Here is an 18,715-nt window from a genome sequence, read left to right as displayed (position 1 = left end):
TCCTATCTGCTGGTTAATGTAAGTCTAAAATGCTGCATTCCCCTGGGAGCGAATTGTCGAAACTTAATATTACTTATTACTATACAAATGCATTAACACCCAAACAAGTAGTACAAAGAGAAACTTTATTGAACCCCAACTTGTATACAAGTGGAAGAGCACCTCAAGCAAAGGTTGATGGTGCAACTTCGCCGAGTTAAAGAAACAGCTCACGTTTATACAATTCGGTAAACAACGCCCACCTGTTACAGAATATGGGCGTACACGTACATTCTTTATTGGCTCAGGTAGTTGGTCAATCAAAATAGGGGGCCCACCCTCGAGTTCCCACAGCCATCTTGATACCTTGCACGCAGGCCTGGGAAAGTGCTTTTCCCTACATTTCTGGCTTTTATTATCAGTAGGGCTGTTGCTAGTCTCAAGGCTATATGGCCATTTATTCCTGTCGTCAGCTACCTCCCTATCTAAAGGGAGGACAGCTATCAAAGTGAGAAACTCAAAGTAATTACACAATTGTGCTTCTATGTGTTCTCGTGAGAAAGTTTATTATGTGAGTTAAGTGAATTAATAGAGTTAATATGGTCAAGTATCCCTTCATGCACTTCCACATTCGTGAGTTAAGTGAATTAATAGAGAGTTAATATGGTCAAGTATCCCTTCATGCACTTCCACATTCGTGAGTTAAGTGAATTAATAGAGTTAATATGGTCAAGTATCCCTTCATGCACTTCCACATTCGTGAGTTAAGTGAATTAATAGAGTTAATATGGTCAAGTATCCCTTCATGCACTTCCACATTCGTGAGTTAAGTGAATTAATAGAGTTAATATGGTCAAGTATCCCTTCATGCACTTCCACATTCGTGAGTTAAGTGAATTAATAGAGTTAATATGGTCAAGTATCCCTTCATGCACTTCCACATTCGTGAGTTAAGTGAATTAATAGAGTTAATATGGTCAAGTATCCCTTCATGCACTTCCACATTCGTGAGTTAAGTGAATTAATAGAGTTAATATGGTCAAGTATCCCTTCATGCACTTCCACATTCGTGAGTTAAGTGAATTAATAGAGTTAATATGGTCAAGTATCCCTTCATGCACTTCCACATTCGTGAGTTAAGTGAATTAATAGAGTTAATATGGTCAAGTATCCCTTCATGCACTTCCACATTCGTGAGTTAAGTGAATTAATAGAGTTAATATGGTCAAGTATCCCTTCATGCACTTCCACATTCGTGAGTTAAGTGAATTAATAGAGAGTTAATATGGTCAAGTATCCCTTCATGCACTTCCACATTCGTGAGTTAAGTGAATTAATAGAGTTAATATGGTCAAGTATCCCTTCATGCACTTCCACATTCGTGAGTTAAGTGAATTAATAGAGTTAATATGGTCAAGTATCCCTTCATGCACTTCCACATTCGTGAGTTAAGTGAATTAATAGAGTTAATATGGTCAAGTATCCCTTCATGCACTTCCACATTCGTGAGTTAAGTGAATTAATAGAGTTAATATGGTCAAGTATCCCTTCATGCACTTCCACATTCGTGAGTTAAGTGAATTAATAGAGTTAATATGGTCAAGTATCCCTTCATGCACTTCCACATTCGTGAGTTAAGTGAATTAATAGAGTTAATATGGTCAAGTATCCCTTCATGCACTTCCACATTCGTGAGTTAAGTGAATTAATAGAGTTAATATGGTCAAGTATCCCTTCATGCACTTCCACATTCGTGAGTTAAGTGAATTAATAGAGTTAATATGGTCAAGTATCCCTTCATGCACTTCCACATTCGTGAGTTAAGTGAATTAATAGAGTTAATATGGTCAAGTATCCCTTCATGCACTTCCACATTCGTGAGTTAAGTGAATTAATAGAGAGTTAATATGGTCAAGTATCCCTTCATGCACTTCCACATTCGTGAGTTAAGTGAATTAATAGAGTTAATATGGTCAAGTATCCCTTCATGCACTTCCACATTCGTGAGTTAAGTGAATTAATAGAGTTAATATGGTCAAGTATCCCTTCATGCACTTCCACATTCGTGAGTTAAGTGAATTAATAGAGTTAATATGGTCAAGTATCCCTTCATGCACTTCCACATTCGTGAGTTAAGTGAATTAATAGAGTTAATATGGTCAAGTATCCCTTCATGCACTTCCACATTCGTGAGTTAAGTGAATTAATAGAGTTAATATGGTCAAGTATCCCTTCATGCACTTCCACATTCGTGAGTTAAGTGAATTAATAGAGTTAATATGGTCAAGTATCCCTTCATGCACTTCCACATTCGTGAGTTAAGTGAATTAATAGAGAGTTAATATGGTCAAGTATCCCTTCATGCACTTCCACATTCGTGAGTTAAGTGAATTAATAGAGTTAATATGGTCAAGTATCCCTTCATGCACTTCCACATTCGTGAGTTAAGTGAATTAATAGAGTTAATATGGTCAAGTATCCCTTCATGCACTTCCACATTCGTGAGTTAAGTGAATTAATAGAGAGTTAATATGGTCAAGTATCCCTTCATGCACTTCCACATTCGTGAGTTAAGTGAATTAATAGAGTTAATATGGTCAAGTATCCCTTCATGCACTTCCACATTCGTGAGTTAAGTGAATTAATAGAGTTAATATGGTCAAGTATCCCTTCATGCACTTCCACATTCGTGAGTTAAGTGAATTAATAGAGAGTTAATATGGTCAAGTATCCCTTCATGCACTTCCACATTCGTGAGTTAAGTGAATTAATAGAGAGTTAATATGGTCAAGTATCCCTTCATGCACTTCCACATTCGTGAGTTAAGTGAATTAATAGAGTTAATATGGTCAAGTATCCCTTCATGCACTTCCACATTCGTGAGTTAAGTGAATTAATAGAGTTAATATGGTCAAGTATCCCTTCATGCACTTCCACATTCGTGAGTTAAGTGAATTAATAGAGTTAATATGGTCAAGTATCCCTTCATGCACTTCCACATTCGTGAGTTAAGTGAATTAATAGAGAGTTAATATGGTCAAGTATCCCTTCATGCACTTCCACATTCGTGAGTTAAGTGAATTAATAGAGTTAATATGGTCAAGTATCCCTTCATGCACTTCCACATTCGTGAGTTAAGTGAATTAATAGAGTTAATATGGTCAAGTATCCCTTCATGCACTTCCACATTCGTGAGTTAAGTGAATTAATAGAGTTAATATGGTCAAGTATCCCTTCATGCACTTCCACATTCGTGAGTTAAGTGAATTAATAGAGAGTTAATATGGTCAAGTATCCCTTCATGCACTTCCACATTCGTGAGTTAAGTGAATTAATAGAGTTAATATGGTCAAGTATCCCTTCATGCACTTCCACATTCGTGAGTTAAGTGAATTAATAGAGTTAATATGGTCAAGTATCCCTTCATGCACTTCCACATTCGTGAGTTAAGTGAATTAATAGAGTTAATATGGTCAAGTATCCCTTCATGCACTTCCACATTCGTGAGTTAAGTGAATTAATAGAGAGTTAATATGGTCAAGTATCCCTTCATGCACTTCCACATTCGTGAGTTAAGTGAATTAATAGAGTTAATATGGTCAAGTATCCCTTCATGCACTTCCACATTCGTGAGTTAAGTGAATTAATAGAGAGTTAATATGGTCAAGTATCCCTTCATGCACTTCCACATTCGTGAGTTAAGTGAATTAATAGAGTTAATATGGTCAAGTATCCCTTCATGCACTTCCACATTCGTGAGTTAAGTGAATTAATAGAGTTAATATGGTCAAGTATCCCTTCATGCACTTCCACATTCGTGAGTTAAGTGAATTAATAGAGTTAATATGGTCAAGTATCCCTTCATGCACTTCCACATTCGTGAGTTAAGTGAATTAATAGAGAGTTAATATGGTCAAGTATCCCTTCATGCACTTCCACATTCGTGAGTTAAGTGAATTAATAGAGAGTTAATATGGTCAAGTATCCCTTCATGCACTTCCACATTCGTGAGTTAAGTGAATTAATAGAGTTAATATGGTCAAGTATCCCTTCATGCACTTCCACATTCGTGAGTTAAGTGAATTAATAGAGAGTTAATATGGTCAAGTATCCCTTCATGCACTTCCACATTCGTGAGTTAAGTGAATTAATAGAGAGTTAATATGGTCAAGTATCCCTTCATGCACTTCCACATTCGTGAGTTAAGTGAATTAATAGAGAGTTAATATGGTCAAGTATCCCTTCATGCACTTCCACATTCGTGAGTTAAGTGAATTAATAGAGTTAATATGGTCAAGTATCCCTTCATGCACTTCCACATTCGTGAGTTAAGTGAATTAATAGAGTTAATATGGTCAAGTATCCCTTCATGCACTTCCACATTCGTGAGTTAAGTGAATTAATAGAGTTAATATGGTCAAGTATCCCTTCATGCACTTCCACATTCGTGAGTTAAGTGAATTAATAGAGTTAATATGGTCAAGTATCCCTTCATGCACTTCCACATTCGTGAGTTAAGTGAATTAATAGAGAGTTAATATGGTCAAGTATCCCTTCATGCACTTCCACATTCGTGAGTTAAGTGAATTAATAGAGTTAATATGGTCAAGTATCCCTTCATGCACTTCCACATTCGTGAGTTAAGTGAATTAATAGAGAGTTAATATGGTCAAGTATCCCTTCATGCACTTCCACATTCGTGAGTTAAGTGAATTAATAGAGTTAATATGGTCAAGTATCCCTTCATGCACTTCCACATTCGTGAGTTAAGTGAATTAATAGAGAGTTAATATGGTCAAGTATCCCTTCATGCACTTCCACATTCGTGAGTTAAGTGAATTAATAGAGTTAATATGGTCAAGTATCCCTTCATGCACTTCCACATTCGTGAGTTAAGTGAATTAATAGAGAGTTAATATGGTCAAGTATCCCTTCATGCACTTCCACATTCGTGAGTTAAGTGAATTAATAGAGTTAATATGGTCAAGTATCCCTTCATGCACTTCCACATTCGTGAGTTAAGTGAATTAATAGAGTTAATATGGTCAAGTATCCCTTCATGCACTTCCACATTCGTGAGTTAAGTGAATTAATAGAGTTAATATGGTCAAGTATCCCTTCATGCACTTCCACATTCGTGAGTTAAGTGAATTAATAGAGTTAATATGGTCAAGTATCCCTTCATGCACTTCCACATTCGTGAGTTAAGTGAATTAATAGAGTTAATATGGTCAAGTATCCCTTCATGCACTTCCACATTCGTGAGTTAAGTGAATTAATAGAGTTAATATGGTCAAGTATCCCTTCATGCACTTCCACATTCGTGAGTTAAGTGAATTAATAGAGTTAATATGGTCAAGTATCCCTTCATGCACTTCCACATTCGTGAGTTAAGTGAATTAATAGAGTTAATATGGTCAAGTATCCCTTCATGCACTTCCACATTCGTGAGTTAAGTGAATTAATAGAGTTAATATGGTCAAGTATCCCTTCATGCACTTCCACATTCGTGAGTTAAGTGAATTAATAGAGTTAATATGGTCAAGTATCCCTTCATGCACTTCCACATTCGTGAGTTAAGTGAATTAATAGAGTTAATATGGTCAAGTATCCCTTCATGCACTTCCACATTCGTGAGTTAAGTGAATTAATAGAGTTAATATGGTCAAGTATCCCTTCATGCACTTCCACATTCGTGAGTTAAGTGAATTAATAGAGTTAATATGGTCAAGTATCCCTTCATGCACTTCCACATTCGTGAGTTAAGTGAATTAATAGAGAGTTAATATGGTCAAGTATCCCTTCATGCACTTCCACATTCGTGAGTTAAGTGAATTAATAGAGAGTTAATATGGTCAAGTATCCCTTCATGCACTTCCACATTCGTGAGTTAAGTGAATTAATAGAGAGTTAATATGGTCAAGTATCCCTTCATGCACTTCCACATTCGTGAGTTAAGTGAATTAATAGAGTTAATATGGTCAAGTATCCCTTCATGCACTTCCACATTCGTGAGTTAAGTGAATTAATAGAGTTAATATGGTCAAGTATCCCTTCATGCACTTCCACATTCGTGAGTTAAGTGAATTAATAGAGTTAATATGGTCAAGTATCCCTTCATGCACTTCCACATTCGTGAGTTAAGTGAATTAATAGAGAGTTAATATGGTCAAGTATCCCTTCATGCACTTCCACATTCGTGAGTTAAGTGAATTAATAGAGTTAATATGGTCAAGTATCCCTTCATGCACTTCCACATTCGTGAGTTAAGTGAATTAATAGAGAGTTAATATGGTCAAGTATCCCTTCATGCACTTCCACATTCGTGAGTTAAGTGAATTAATAGAGTTAATATGGTCAAGTATCCCTTCATGCACTTCCACATTCGTGAGTTAAGTGAATTAATAGAGTTAATATGGTCAAGTATCCCTTCATGCACTTCCACATTCGTGAGTTAAGTGAATTAATAGAGAGTTAATATGGTCAAGTATCCCTTCATGCACTTCCACAGAATCTCTTAAAAGATGAATCCAACATAACAGCAAAATTAAAATGTCAACGTAAAAAAAAAAATCCCATGTGGATCATACAGGTAAAACCCAAAATACCCAGATGCATTGGTTCAAAATATTCAGCATGAGGAGCTCAACAAAATCCCTCAAACTTGGAACAGCTGCCCCATCACTTCTACCAGAATACCGTTCCCCCACTGGGTGCTTGAGTCGATCAGGCAGCAAGTTTCCCTCCTTCTGACGATCTGCAGTGAGCGAGGGCATCACACTGCCATGCACTTCAACAATCTGATGTGAACTAAAAGCCACCGAGGATGTGAAGCTGTGTGTACTGTTCAGTCAGGCATTACAAACATTACGTTCAGGCACCATCCAGTGGCACCAGCAGTCCTGTGAACCTCCAGAGTACAAAATTCATGCAGCTGTCAGTACTTTGCGGTCAAAGAACAATGAGAGTCTTGGGTTGCCTGGCAATAATAACCACACTATTTTTTCCTTATTTACTTTTTACATTCAAACTTCCAATTCTCATGCCTCCTCTCCTGAAGGTACTGACTCTCACTGGGATACAGTTGGTTTTTCACCCTCTCCTGAAGGTGCTGACTCTCACTGGGATACAGTTGGTTTTTCACCCTCTCCTGAAGGTGCTGACTCTCACTGGGATACTGTTGGTTTTTCTCCCTCTCCTGAAGGTGCTGACTCTCACTGGGATACAGTTGGTTTTTCACCCTCTCCTGAAGGTGCTGACTCTCACTGGGATACAGTTGGTTTTTCACCCTCTCCTGAAGGTGCTGACTCTCACTGGGATACAGTTGGTTTTTCACCCTCTCCTGAAGGTGCTGACTCTCACTGGGATACAGTTGGTTTTTCACCCTCTCCTGAAGGTGCTGACTCTCACTGGGATACAGTTGGTTTTTCTCCCTCTCCTGAAGGTGCTGACTCTCACTGGGATACAGTTGGTTTTTCACCCTCTCCTGAAGGTGCTGACTCTCACTGGGATACAGTTGGTTTTTCAACCTCTCCTGAAGGTGCTGACTCTCACTGGGGTACAGTTGGTTTTTCACCCTCTCCTGAAGGTGCTGACTCTCACTGGGATACAGTTGGTTTTTCACCCTCTCCTGAAGGTGCTGACTCTCACTGGGATACTGTTGGTTTTTCTCCCTCTCCTGAAGGTGCTGACTCTCACTGGGATACAGTTGGTTTTTCACCCTCTCCTGAAGGTGCTGACTCTCACTGGGATACAGTTGGTTTTTCAACCTCTCCTGAAGGTGCTGACTCTCACTGGGGTACAGTTGGTTTTTCACCCTCTCCTGAAGGTGCTGACTCTCACTGGGATACAGTTGGTTTTTCAACCTCTCCTGAAGGTGCTGACTCTCACTGGGATACAGTTAGTTTTTAACCCTCTCCTGAAGGTGCTGACTCTCACTGGGATACAGTTAGTTTTTCACCCTCTAATTAAGGTGCTGACTCTCACTGGAATACAGTTGGTTTTTCACCCTCTAATTAAGGTGCTGACTCTCACTGGGATACAGTTGGTCTTTCACACTCTCCTGAAGGTGCTGACTCTCACTGGGATACAGTTGGTTTTTCACTCTCTCCTGAAGGTGCTGACTCTCACTGGGATACTGTTGGTTTTTCAACCTCTCCTGAAGGTGCTGACTCTCACTGGGATACAGTTGGTTTTTCACCCTCTCCTGAAGGTGCTGATTCTCACTGGGATACAGTTGGTTTTTCACCCTCTCCTGAAGGTGCTGACTCTCACTGGGATACAGTTGGTTTTTCACCCTCTCCTGAAGGTGCTGACTCTCACTGGGATACAGTTGGTTTTTCAACCTCTCCTGAAGGTGCTGACTCTCACTGGGATACAGTTAGTTTTTAACCCTCTCCTGAAGGTGCTGACTCTCACTGGGATACAGTTAGTTTTTCACCCTCTAATTAAGGTGCTGACTCTCACTGGAATACAGTTGGTTTTTCACCCTCTAATTAAGGTGCTGACTCTCACTGGGATACAGTTGGTCTTTCACACTCTCCTGAAGGTGCTGACTCTCACTGGGATACAGTTGGTTTTTCACTCTCTCCTGAAGGTGCTGACTCTCACTGGGATACTGTTGGTTTTTCAACCTCTCCTGAAGGTGCTGACTCTCACTGGGATACAGTTGGTTTTTCACCCTCTCCTGAAGGTGCTGATTCTCACTGGGATACAGTTGGTTTTTCACCCTCTCCTGAAGGTGCTGACTCTCACTGGGATACAGTTGGTTTTTCACCCTCTCCTGAAGGTCCTGACTCTCACTGGGATACAGTTGGTCTTTCACCCTCTCCTGAAGGTGCTGATTCTCACTGGGATATAGTTGGTTTTTCACCCTCTCCTGAAGGTGCTGACTCTCACTGGGATACAGTTGGTTTTTCACACTCTCCTGAAGGTGCTGACTCTCACTGGGATACAGTTGGTTTTTCACCCTCTCTTGAAGGTGCTGACTCTCACTGGGATACAGTTGGTCTTTCACCCTCTCCTGAAGGTGCTCACTCTCACTGGGATACAGTTGGTTTTTCAACCTCTCCTGAAGGTGCTGACTCTCACTGGGATACAGTTTGTTTTTCACCCTCTCCTGAAGGTGCTGACTCTCACTGGGGTACAGTTGGTTTTTCACCCTCTCCTGAAGGTGCTGACTCTCACTGGGATACAGTTGGTTTTTCACACTCTCCTGAAGGTGCTGACTCTCACTGGGATACAGTTGGTTTTTCACCCTCTCCTGAAGGTGCTGACTTTCACTGGGACACAGTTGGTTTTTCACCCTCTCCTGAAGATGCTGACTCTCACCGGGATACAGTTGGTTATTCACCCTCTCCTGAAGGTGCTGACTCTCACTGGGATACAGTTGGTTTTTCACGCTCTCCTGAAGGTGCTGACTCTCACTGGGATACAGTTGGTTTTTCAACCTCTCCTGAAGGTGCTGACTCTCACTGGGATACAGTTGGTTTTTCACCCTCTCCTGAAGGTGCTGACTCTCACTTGGATACAGTTGGTTTTTCACCCTCTCCTGAAGGTGCTGACTCTCACTGGGATACAGTTGGTTTTTCACCCTCTCCTGAAGGTGCTGACTCTCACTGGGATACAGTTGGTTTTTCACCCTCTCCTGAAGGTGCTGACTCTCACTGGGATACAGTTGGTTTTTCACCCTCTCCTGAAGGTGCTGACTCTCACTGGGATACAGTTGTTTTTTCTCTCTCCTCCCCTGAGATGCTGACTCTCACTGGGATACAGTTGGTTTTTCACCCTCTCCTGAAGGTGCTGACTCTCACTGGGATACAGTTGGTTTTTCTCCCTCTCCTGAAGGTGCTGACTCTCACTGGGATACAGTTGGTTTTTCTCTCTCATCCCCTGAAGGTGCTGACTCTCACTGGGATACAGTTGCTTTCTCTCACTTCCTCTCCTGAAGGATAATGCAACTAAGCTTCTCATTATGGCATGCATGCGCTCTTATGAGGCAAATACCTGTGCCACTCACATGTCTTTAACAATCTCTTCTCTCCCTCCATTGAACGAGACCTGCAACCAGGTGATGAGGACCATCACTCAAAACTCTGAGTCCGTAGGAATAGGAGTTCTTAGACATCACAGACGGATCGACAGGAGAGGCTGTAGGAGAGGGCAAGTTTGTCAGGGTAAGGATCATTATATGCAGTGTCAGCTTCATGTGCTTTCTTAAAGTATTACAATGTCCTTACACTCAGCAACCATTTCTTCAAGGGAAATGTCACTGTGTGCACAGCTAAACAAACTCTTCTGTTTCACAAAAATGTCAAGAGAGGCCAAGCACAGAATTGTGTCCTATCAGGACCGCTGTCATGTCGCGACTAGATTGGGAATAATTGGAGATACTTTGCACCATTTTTCCGAGGGCTCCGTGGACCTTTCACTGAAGTTATGGAGGACGATCGGGAGAAACCCCCCCCCCCACCAACTCCCCACCAACCTCCTTGATGCCAAATCAGCGCATGCAACTGGGAGGAGCTACCGCTGAGGTATCCTTTGCTCTACTGTACGACAATCACCAAGACGGACTTGTTGGGCCGAATGGCCTGCTTTCATGTTTAATTTCTATGTAATTCTATGTAAAGTGAGGGGGAGGATAGAGCTGGCAGTGAACAGATATAAAAGATAAAGTAGAACTGCCCATTAGCTGTGCTAACAACTAACAGTCCCTGACAAAAGCAAAGTCATCCCTCTAATTGCAGCATGTTCCTATTGCTCAAAAGCCTTTGTTTTTGTGTCATATTTTTGAAGAGTAATAGAGGGCGAATTTGTCAGAGAAACTTAACAAATATCAAACCCAACCAACACACGGTGCTTGAAAAGAAAACTGTTGAAACAAAATCAAAATCAATGCTCACCCATAGGGAGGGGAAAAACTCAGCCAGGGTTCCTGTCCAGTGACCAATTCTGGAGTAATTCCTCTGGCCCTTCCCCTCTGCCCAAATGGGTCAGCTAAAGGGGAATTACTGAAAAGAATCTGGTTTTCTTTTTTGGATTTCCTTAATGTTGTATCATTTAAAACATGCCTCAGAATCCTTCCAATATCTGGAGTCTTTACATGAAAAGGTTAATTTTGAAACAATAGTTGGAATTGCAATTCAAAAATCATTCGTGAAAGAGTCGGATAGTGTGAAACGTTCTTTTTCTAAATCCCACTAGTTATAGAAACACTGATTTAATTTTGCAAAGGTTTAAACATCCTATTGATCGCCAACCTGCAAGTTAATCTACCCAGTTAAAATAAGTTTTCTGTAAAATTCATGCTCATTCCTCCATCTATTCTAATTCCTAATTGCCCTTGAGAAGGTGATGGTGAGCCGCCTTCTTGAACCGCTGCAGTCCGTGTGGTGACGGTTCTCCCACAGTGCTGTTAGGAAGGGAGTTCCAGGATTTTGACCCAGCGACAATGAAGGAACGGTGATATATTTCCAAGTCGGGATGGTGTGTGACTTGGAGGGGAACGTGCAGGTGGTGTTGTTCCCATGTGCCTGCTGCCCTTGCCCTTCTAGGTGGTAGAGGTCGCGGGTTTGGGAGGTGCTGACGAAGAAGCCTTGGCGAGTTACTGCAGTGCATCCTGTGGATGGTGGTGATGGGAGTGAATGTTTAGGGTGGTGGATGGGGTGCCAATCAAGCGGGCTGCTTTGTCCTGGATGGTGTCGAGCTTCTTGAGTGTTGTTGGAGCTGCACTCATCCAGGCAAGTGGAGAGTATTCCATCACATTCCTGATTTGTGCCTTGTAAATGGTGGAAAGGCTTTGGGGAGTCAGAAGGGTGAGTCACTCGCCACAGAATACCCAGCCTCTGACCTGCTCTTATAGCCACTGTATTTATGTGGCTGGTCCAGTTAAGTTTCTGGTCAATGGTGACCCCCCAGGATGTTGATGGTGGGGGATTTGGCGATAGTAATGCCGTTGAATGTCAAGGGGAGGTGGTTAGACTCTCTCTTGTTGGAGATGGTCATTCCCTGGTACTTGTCTGGCGTGAAAGTTACTTGCCACTTATCAGCCCAAGCCTGGATGTTGTCCAGGTCTTGCAGCATACAGGCACGGACTACTTCATTATCTGATGGGTTGCGAATAGAACTGAACACTGTGCAATCACCAGTGAACATCCCCACTTCTGACTTTCTGATGGAGGGAAGGTCATTGATGAAGCAGCTGAAGATGGTTGGGCCTAGGACACTGCCCTGAGGAACTCCTGCAGCAATGTCCTGGGGCTAAGATAATTGGCCTCTAACAACCACAACCATCTTCCTTTGTGCTAGGTATGACTCCAGCCACTGGAGAGTTTTCCCCCTGATTCCCATTGAATTCAATTTTACTGGGGGTCCTTGGTGCCACACTCAGTCAAATGCTGCCCTGATGTCAAGGGCAGTCACTCTCACCCCACCTCTGGAATTCAGCTCTTTTGTCCATGTTTGGACCAAGGCTGTAATGAGGTCTGGAGCCGAGTGGTCCTGGCGGAACCCAAACTGAGCATCGGTGAGCAGGTTATTGGTGAGTAAGTGCCGCTTGATAGCACTGTCGACGACACCTTCCATCACTTTGCTGATGATTGAGAGTAGACTGATGGGACGGTAATTGGCCAGGTTGGATTTGTCCTGCTTTTTGTGGACAGGACATACCTGGGCAATTTTCCACATTGTCGGGTAGATGCCAGTGTTGTAGCTGTACTGGAACAGTTTGGCTAGAGGCACGGCTAGTTCTGGAGCACAAGTCTTCAGCACTACAGCTGGGATATTTGTGGGACCCGTAGCCTTTGTTGTATCCAGTGCACTCAGCCGTTTCTTGATATCACGTGGAGTGAATCGAATTGGCTGAAGACTGGCTTCTGTGATGGTGGGGATATTGGGAGGAGGCCGAGATGGATCATCCACTCGGCACTTCTGGCTGAAGATGGTTGCAAACGCTTCAGCCTTGTCTTTTGCACTCACGTGCTGGACTCTGCCATCATTGAGGATGGGGATGTTTACAGAGCCTCCTCCTCCCGTTAGTTGTTTAATTGTCCACCACCATTCACGACTGGATGTGCCAGTACTGCAGAGCTTTGATCTGATCCGTTGGTTGTGGAATCGTTTAGCTCTGTCTATAGCATGTTGCTTCTGCTGTTGAACATGGATGTAATCCTATGTTGTAGCTTCACCAGGTTAGCACCTCATGTTCAAGTACATCTGGTGCTTCTCCTGTATGGTCTTCTACACTCCTCATTGAACCAGGGTTGATCCCCTGGCTTGATGGTAATGGTAGAGTGAGGAATATGCCGGGCCATGAGGTTACAGATTGTGCTGGAATACAATTCTGCTGCTGCTGATGGCCCATAGCACCTCGTGGAGGCCCAGCTTTGAGCTGCTAGATCTGTTCTTAATCTATCCCACTGGGTGTGTCAGCCTAGATTAGTGTTGTCCAACGCATTAGCTAGTAGCGACATGTGGCTAATTGAGAACCCAGCTGTGACACTGTTGTCTCAATACTCATATTTGCATAATGTATGCATGTGAACTTTAACCTTTTTGTACGTTTGTTGGTAAAATGGTAAGGCGAAAAGCAAAGTGTACGAGTGCTTGTACGGTTACTGTTTATTGGTTATCTGCTAAAATGGTGCATAACATTGGTGAAAACTCCTAGGCCCAACCATCTTCAGCTGCTTCATCAATGACCTTCCCTCCATCATAAGGTCAGAAATGGGGATGTTCGCTGATGACTGCACAGTGTTCAGTTCCATTCGCAACCCCTCAGATAATGAAGCAGTCCGAGCCCGCATGCAGCAAGACCTGGACAACATCCAGGCTTGAGCTCATAAGTGGCAAGTAACATTCACGCCAGATAAGTGCCAGGCAATGACCATCTCCAACAAGAGAAAGTCTAACCACCTCCCCTTGACATTCAACGGCATTACCATCGCCGAATCCCCCACCATCAACATCCTGGGGGTCACCATTGACCAGAAACTGAACTGGACCAGCCATATAAATACTGTGGCTACGAGAGCAGGTCAGAGGCTGGGTGTTCTGCGGCGAGTGACTCACCTCCTGACTCCCCAAAGCCTTTCCACCATCTACAAGGCACAAGTCAGGAGTGTGATGGAATACTCTCCACTTGCCTGGATGAGTGCAGCTCCAACAACACTCAAGAAGCTCGACACCATCCAAGATAAAGCAGCCCGCTTGATTGGCACCCCATCCATCACCCTAAACATTCACTCCCTTCACCACCGGCGCACTGTGGCTGCAGTGTGTACCATCCACAGGATGCACTGCAGCAACTCGCCAAGGCTTCTTCGACAGCACCTCCCAAACCCGCGACCTCTACCACCTAGAAGGACAAGAGCAGCAGGCACATGGGAACAACACCACCTGCACGTTCCCCTCCAAGTCACACACCATCCCGACTTGGAAATATATCGCCGTTCCTTCATCGTCGCTGGGTCAAAATCATGGAACTCCCTTCCTAACAGCACTGTGGGAGAACCTTCACCACACGGACTGCAGCGGTTCAAGAAGGCGGCTCACCACCACCTTCTCAAGGGCAATAAATGCCGGCCTCGCCAGCGACGCCCACATCCCGTGAACGAATAAAAAATAAATAAAAAAAAAACTTCAGCATCATGGAAACACCGACAACATTGGATGGAGATGGGAGCTGTCATCACGGTCAGCTCGACCAATCGGAATAATCGCACCAGGCCAGCTGAAGAAAGCAAGCCCAACCAATAACGAGCAGCTCCAACAGGGCGAAGGGCAAGCAGCATCCAACCGCGTTCAGGATGGAGAGCAGTGGTTTTCTTCCTTGCGATACGAGTGAAGGAATGTTGGGTTTATCTACAATTTAAGTTACAGCAAGTCCATGTCGTACGTTCCAACACCAAAAACTGGTCAAAACGGACTGACAGCAGCAGAAGAGCTGATATCTCAACAACATATGAGCCTAAGGCATATAATTACACAAGTAGTTACACTGAAAGTGCAGTGAGACACGGGGTTGTAGCTGAACCTGTGGGTATACATAACGTCACTAACTGGGATTGGAGGAAACAAGCCATAATTAAGTCCTGAAGGGGATACAAGTGTTAAAGGCACAAGAATTATTTTCTAGTAGGATCTTAGGGGCAATCCCCCACTCTAGGAAACTTAGATGTTTTGGGTACAATTCCCAGTATTTTGAAGTCTACAGTAATATGGGTACTGCATTTCTCATATAAAAAAGGAACATCTACTGAATTTTATTGAAAACTGCTCTCTATTTGCCATTTGGAAGTTATTTTTTTCCTTTCTATATTCAAACTTCTTTCTCCCAGTTTAATTAATTTTCTTTTTAAAATGTGTCTATTAGCAAATAGGGGATTTAATCCTGGGACTTACTGATCATTGGATTATTCCCGTCTCCTATCTGCCGACAATGTGATTTCTTTTTAACTGAAAGGTTTAAAAGATGCTTGAAAATTAGTTAAAAAGCTTAATTAATATAGAATCGTGGAAAGGTTGCAGCAAGGAAGGAGGCCATTCGGCCCATCGAGTCCGTGCTGGCTCCATGCAAGAGCAATCCAGCTAGTACCACTCCCCCGCCCTATCCCCGTAGCCCTGCAATTTTTTTCCTTTCAAGTACTTATCCAGTTCCCTTTTGAAGGCCATGATTGAATCTGCCTCCATCACCCCCTCAAGCAGTGCATTCCAGATCATAACCACTCGCTGTGTAAAAAAGTTTTTCCTCATGTCACCTTTGGTTCTTTTGCCAATCACCTTAAATCTATCCTCTGGTTCTTGACCCTTCCTCCAATGGGAACAGTTTCTCTCTATCTACTCTGTCTAGACCCTTCATGATTTTAAATACTATCAAATCTCCTCACAACCATCCCTGTTCCAAGGAGAACAACCCCAGATTCTCCAGTCTATCCCCGTAACTAAAGCCCCTCATCCCTGGAATCATTCTAGTAAATCTTTTCTGCACCCTCTCTAAGGCCTTCACATCTTTCCTAAAGTGCGGTGCCCAGAACTGGACATAATACTCCAGTTGTGGCCGAACCAGAGTTTTGTAAAGGTTCATCATGACTTGCATACTTTTATACTCTATTTATAAAGTCCAGGATCCCGTATGCTTTTTTAACCACTTTCTCAACCTGCCCTGCCACCTTCAACGATTTGTGCACATATACCCCCAGATCTCTCTGTTCCTGTACCCCTTTTAGAGTTGTGCCCTCTAGTTTATATTGCCATAAAATATAGAATTGTTTCACAAAAAAGCAAAATACTGTAGATACTGGAAATCTGAAACAAAAATGTTGGAACCACTCAGCAGGTCAGGCAGCATCAGAAGAAAGTCAAGGGGGTGATTTTAAACCCCAAGAACGGGTGGGTTGGGGGCGGGTGGGAGTTGCAAACACTTGTGTTTTTGGGTCAAACCTGCAACCCGGCTTTATTTCCGGGTTTAACGTCGGCACGGAAAAGTACAGGCTTCCCACTGGGAATGCAAAGTCCGAAAATTTTGCGGTTGTGATCCAAAAAAACAACTATTATCAACTCCCTCCCGTCCCCAACCCACCCGTTCTTGGGGTTTAAAATCACCCCCAAGTTTTCAGGTATAACCTTTATAATGAAGGGTGAGGAGAGTTATACCTCAAAACTTAACTTTTTTCCTTTCTTTACAGTTGATGCCTGGCATACTGAGTGTTTCCAGCAATTTCTGTTTTTATTTTCATAGAATTATACAGCACAGAAGGAGGCCATTCAGCCCATTGTGCCTGTACCGGCTCTTTGAAAGAGCTTTCCAATTAGCCCCACTCCATTGCTGTTTCCCCATAGGCCTGCAAATATTTCTTTTTCAAGTATTTATCCAATTCCCTTTTGAAAGTTATTATTGAATCTGCTTCCACCGCCCTTTCAGGCAGTGAATTCCAGATCATAACAACTCGCTGCATGAAAACAATTCTCCTCATCTCCCCTCTGGTTCTTATGCCAATTATCTCTGGTGTCCTCTGGTTAAATCTCCCCTTAACCTTCTCTGTTCTAAGGAGGAACAATCCCAGCTTCTCCAGTCTCTCCACATTATTGAAGTCTCTCATCCCTGGTACCATTCTAGTAAATTTCCTTTGCACCCTCACCTAATTTTAGATAGAATTTTAATGGAATTTTATTGGTTTTTGTAAATCTTCCCAAGGTTACTTTGCGTCTTTCTACTGCCTCTTGGGGACTATTGATCACCATTTTGGCCCACCCATCCCAACGTAAAAAGGATAAAAACTGCAAATATTGTAAATCCGAAATGAAAAATGAGAATGCTGGAAATACACAGCAGATCAGTCAGCATCTGTGGGGAGAATCATAGAATCGTTGCTGCACAGGAGGCCATTTGGCCCATCAAGCCTGTGCCAGCTCCTTGTAAGAGCAATCCAGTTAGTCCCATTCCCCCGCTCTTTCCCTGGAGCCCGGAGCCGAGAATAGACTGGATAATGTTTGGGCTTCAGTTTTCTATTCTGACGAAGAGACCCACCCCAAACATTAACCTCCCTTTTCTCTTCACAGATGCTGCTGCTTTTATTCCATCTTCACCTTGTTTTCCCTCTGTTCCTCCAGCCTCCTTTCTTTAAACCGTGATTCTTCTTACTGTTGGTCCATCTCTGCTATCATACCACAGTCCCACTCTGCTCCTTCTATCATTATTAACTCACACTCCAGACATTCACTCACCTGTTCCTCCTCTTACACTCACTCTGTTCTTCAGCTCTGTCCTGTTGTGTTGCAGACTGGCTGGCTCACCCTGTCCAGTACTGCTGTTATTCCCTTTGACTGCTGCTCTCTGCCTGATACTATCCGTTTATTTATCATTTCTCTAGTTCGGACTTCCCTTCACCGCTCATCCCATTTTTGCACCTTTTTTTCCCAGTGCTGTTTGCTCACATGATTCCATCTTTTTCCTCACCCACCGAACACAGAAACGTGTGATAATGTGTGCCGTACAAATTAAGAGGAATCACGATGACTTGGACAGCTGTCCAAGCAAACTTTGGAACAGATGATGTGCCAGGCGTGGACAGGGGAGAGCGAATGCTGACTGTGTAAAATGTGGATGGTTGGCATGTGTGGAGGGCACCTCGCACCTATGGCAACAGGAAGCATCTTCAGGAGAGGAGGGGAAATAATGGGAAATATTACTGTAGATAGGTCAAGTAGCCTTTTCTGGTTCAAGGTTTTCTTCTTGTGCAATTCATTGAAATAATATATACAAAATAGTATCTACAAAATACAAAATAATATATACAAAATTCTATATAAAATAGTACAAACAAAATAATATATATACAAAATTCTATATAAAATAGTACAAACAAAATAATATATAATAGTATATACAAAATTCTATATAAAATAGTACAAACAAAATAATATATATACAAAATTCTATATAAAATAGTACAAACAAAATAATATATCATTGTATATACAAAATAATATATACAAAATTCTATATAAAATAGTACAAACAAAATAATATATATACAAAATTCTATATAAAATAGTACAAACAAAATAATATATGTACAATAGTATATATAAAATAGTACAAACAAAATAACACATACAAAATAGTTAAATCTCACGGGATCCAAGGTGAGGTAGCCAATTGGATACAAAATTGGCTTGACGGCAGAAGACAGAGGGTGGTTGTAGAGGGTTGTTTTTCAAACTGGAGGCCTGTGAC

This window comes from Heptranchias perlo, chromosome X (assembly GCF_035084215.1).
Source record: "Heptranchias perlo isolate sHepPer1 chromosome X, sHepPer1.hap1, whole genome shotgun sequence".
Lineage (NCBI taxonomy): Eukaryota > Metazoa > Chordata > Chondrichthyes > Hexanchiformes > Hexanchidae > Heptranchias > Heptranchias perlo.
Note: the sequence above shows the minus strand (reverse complement) of the source record.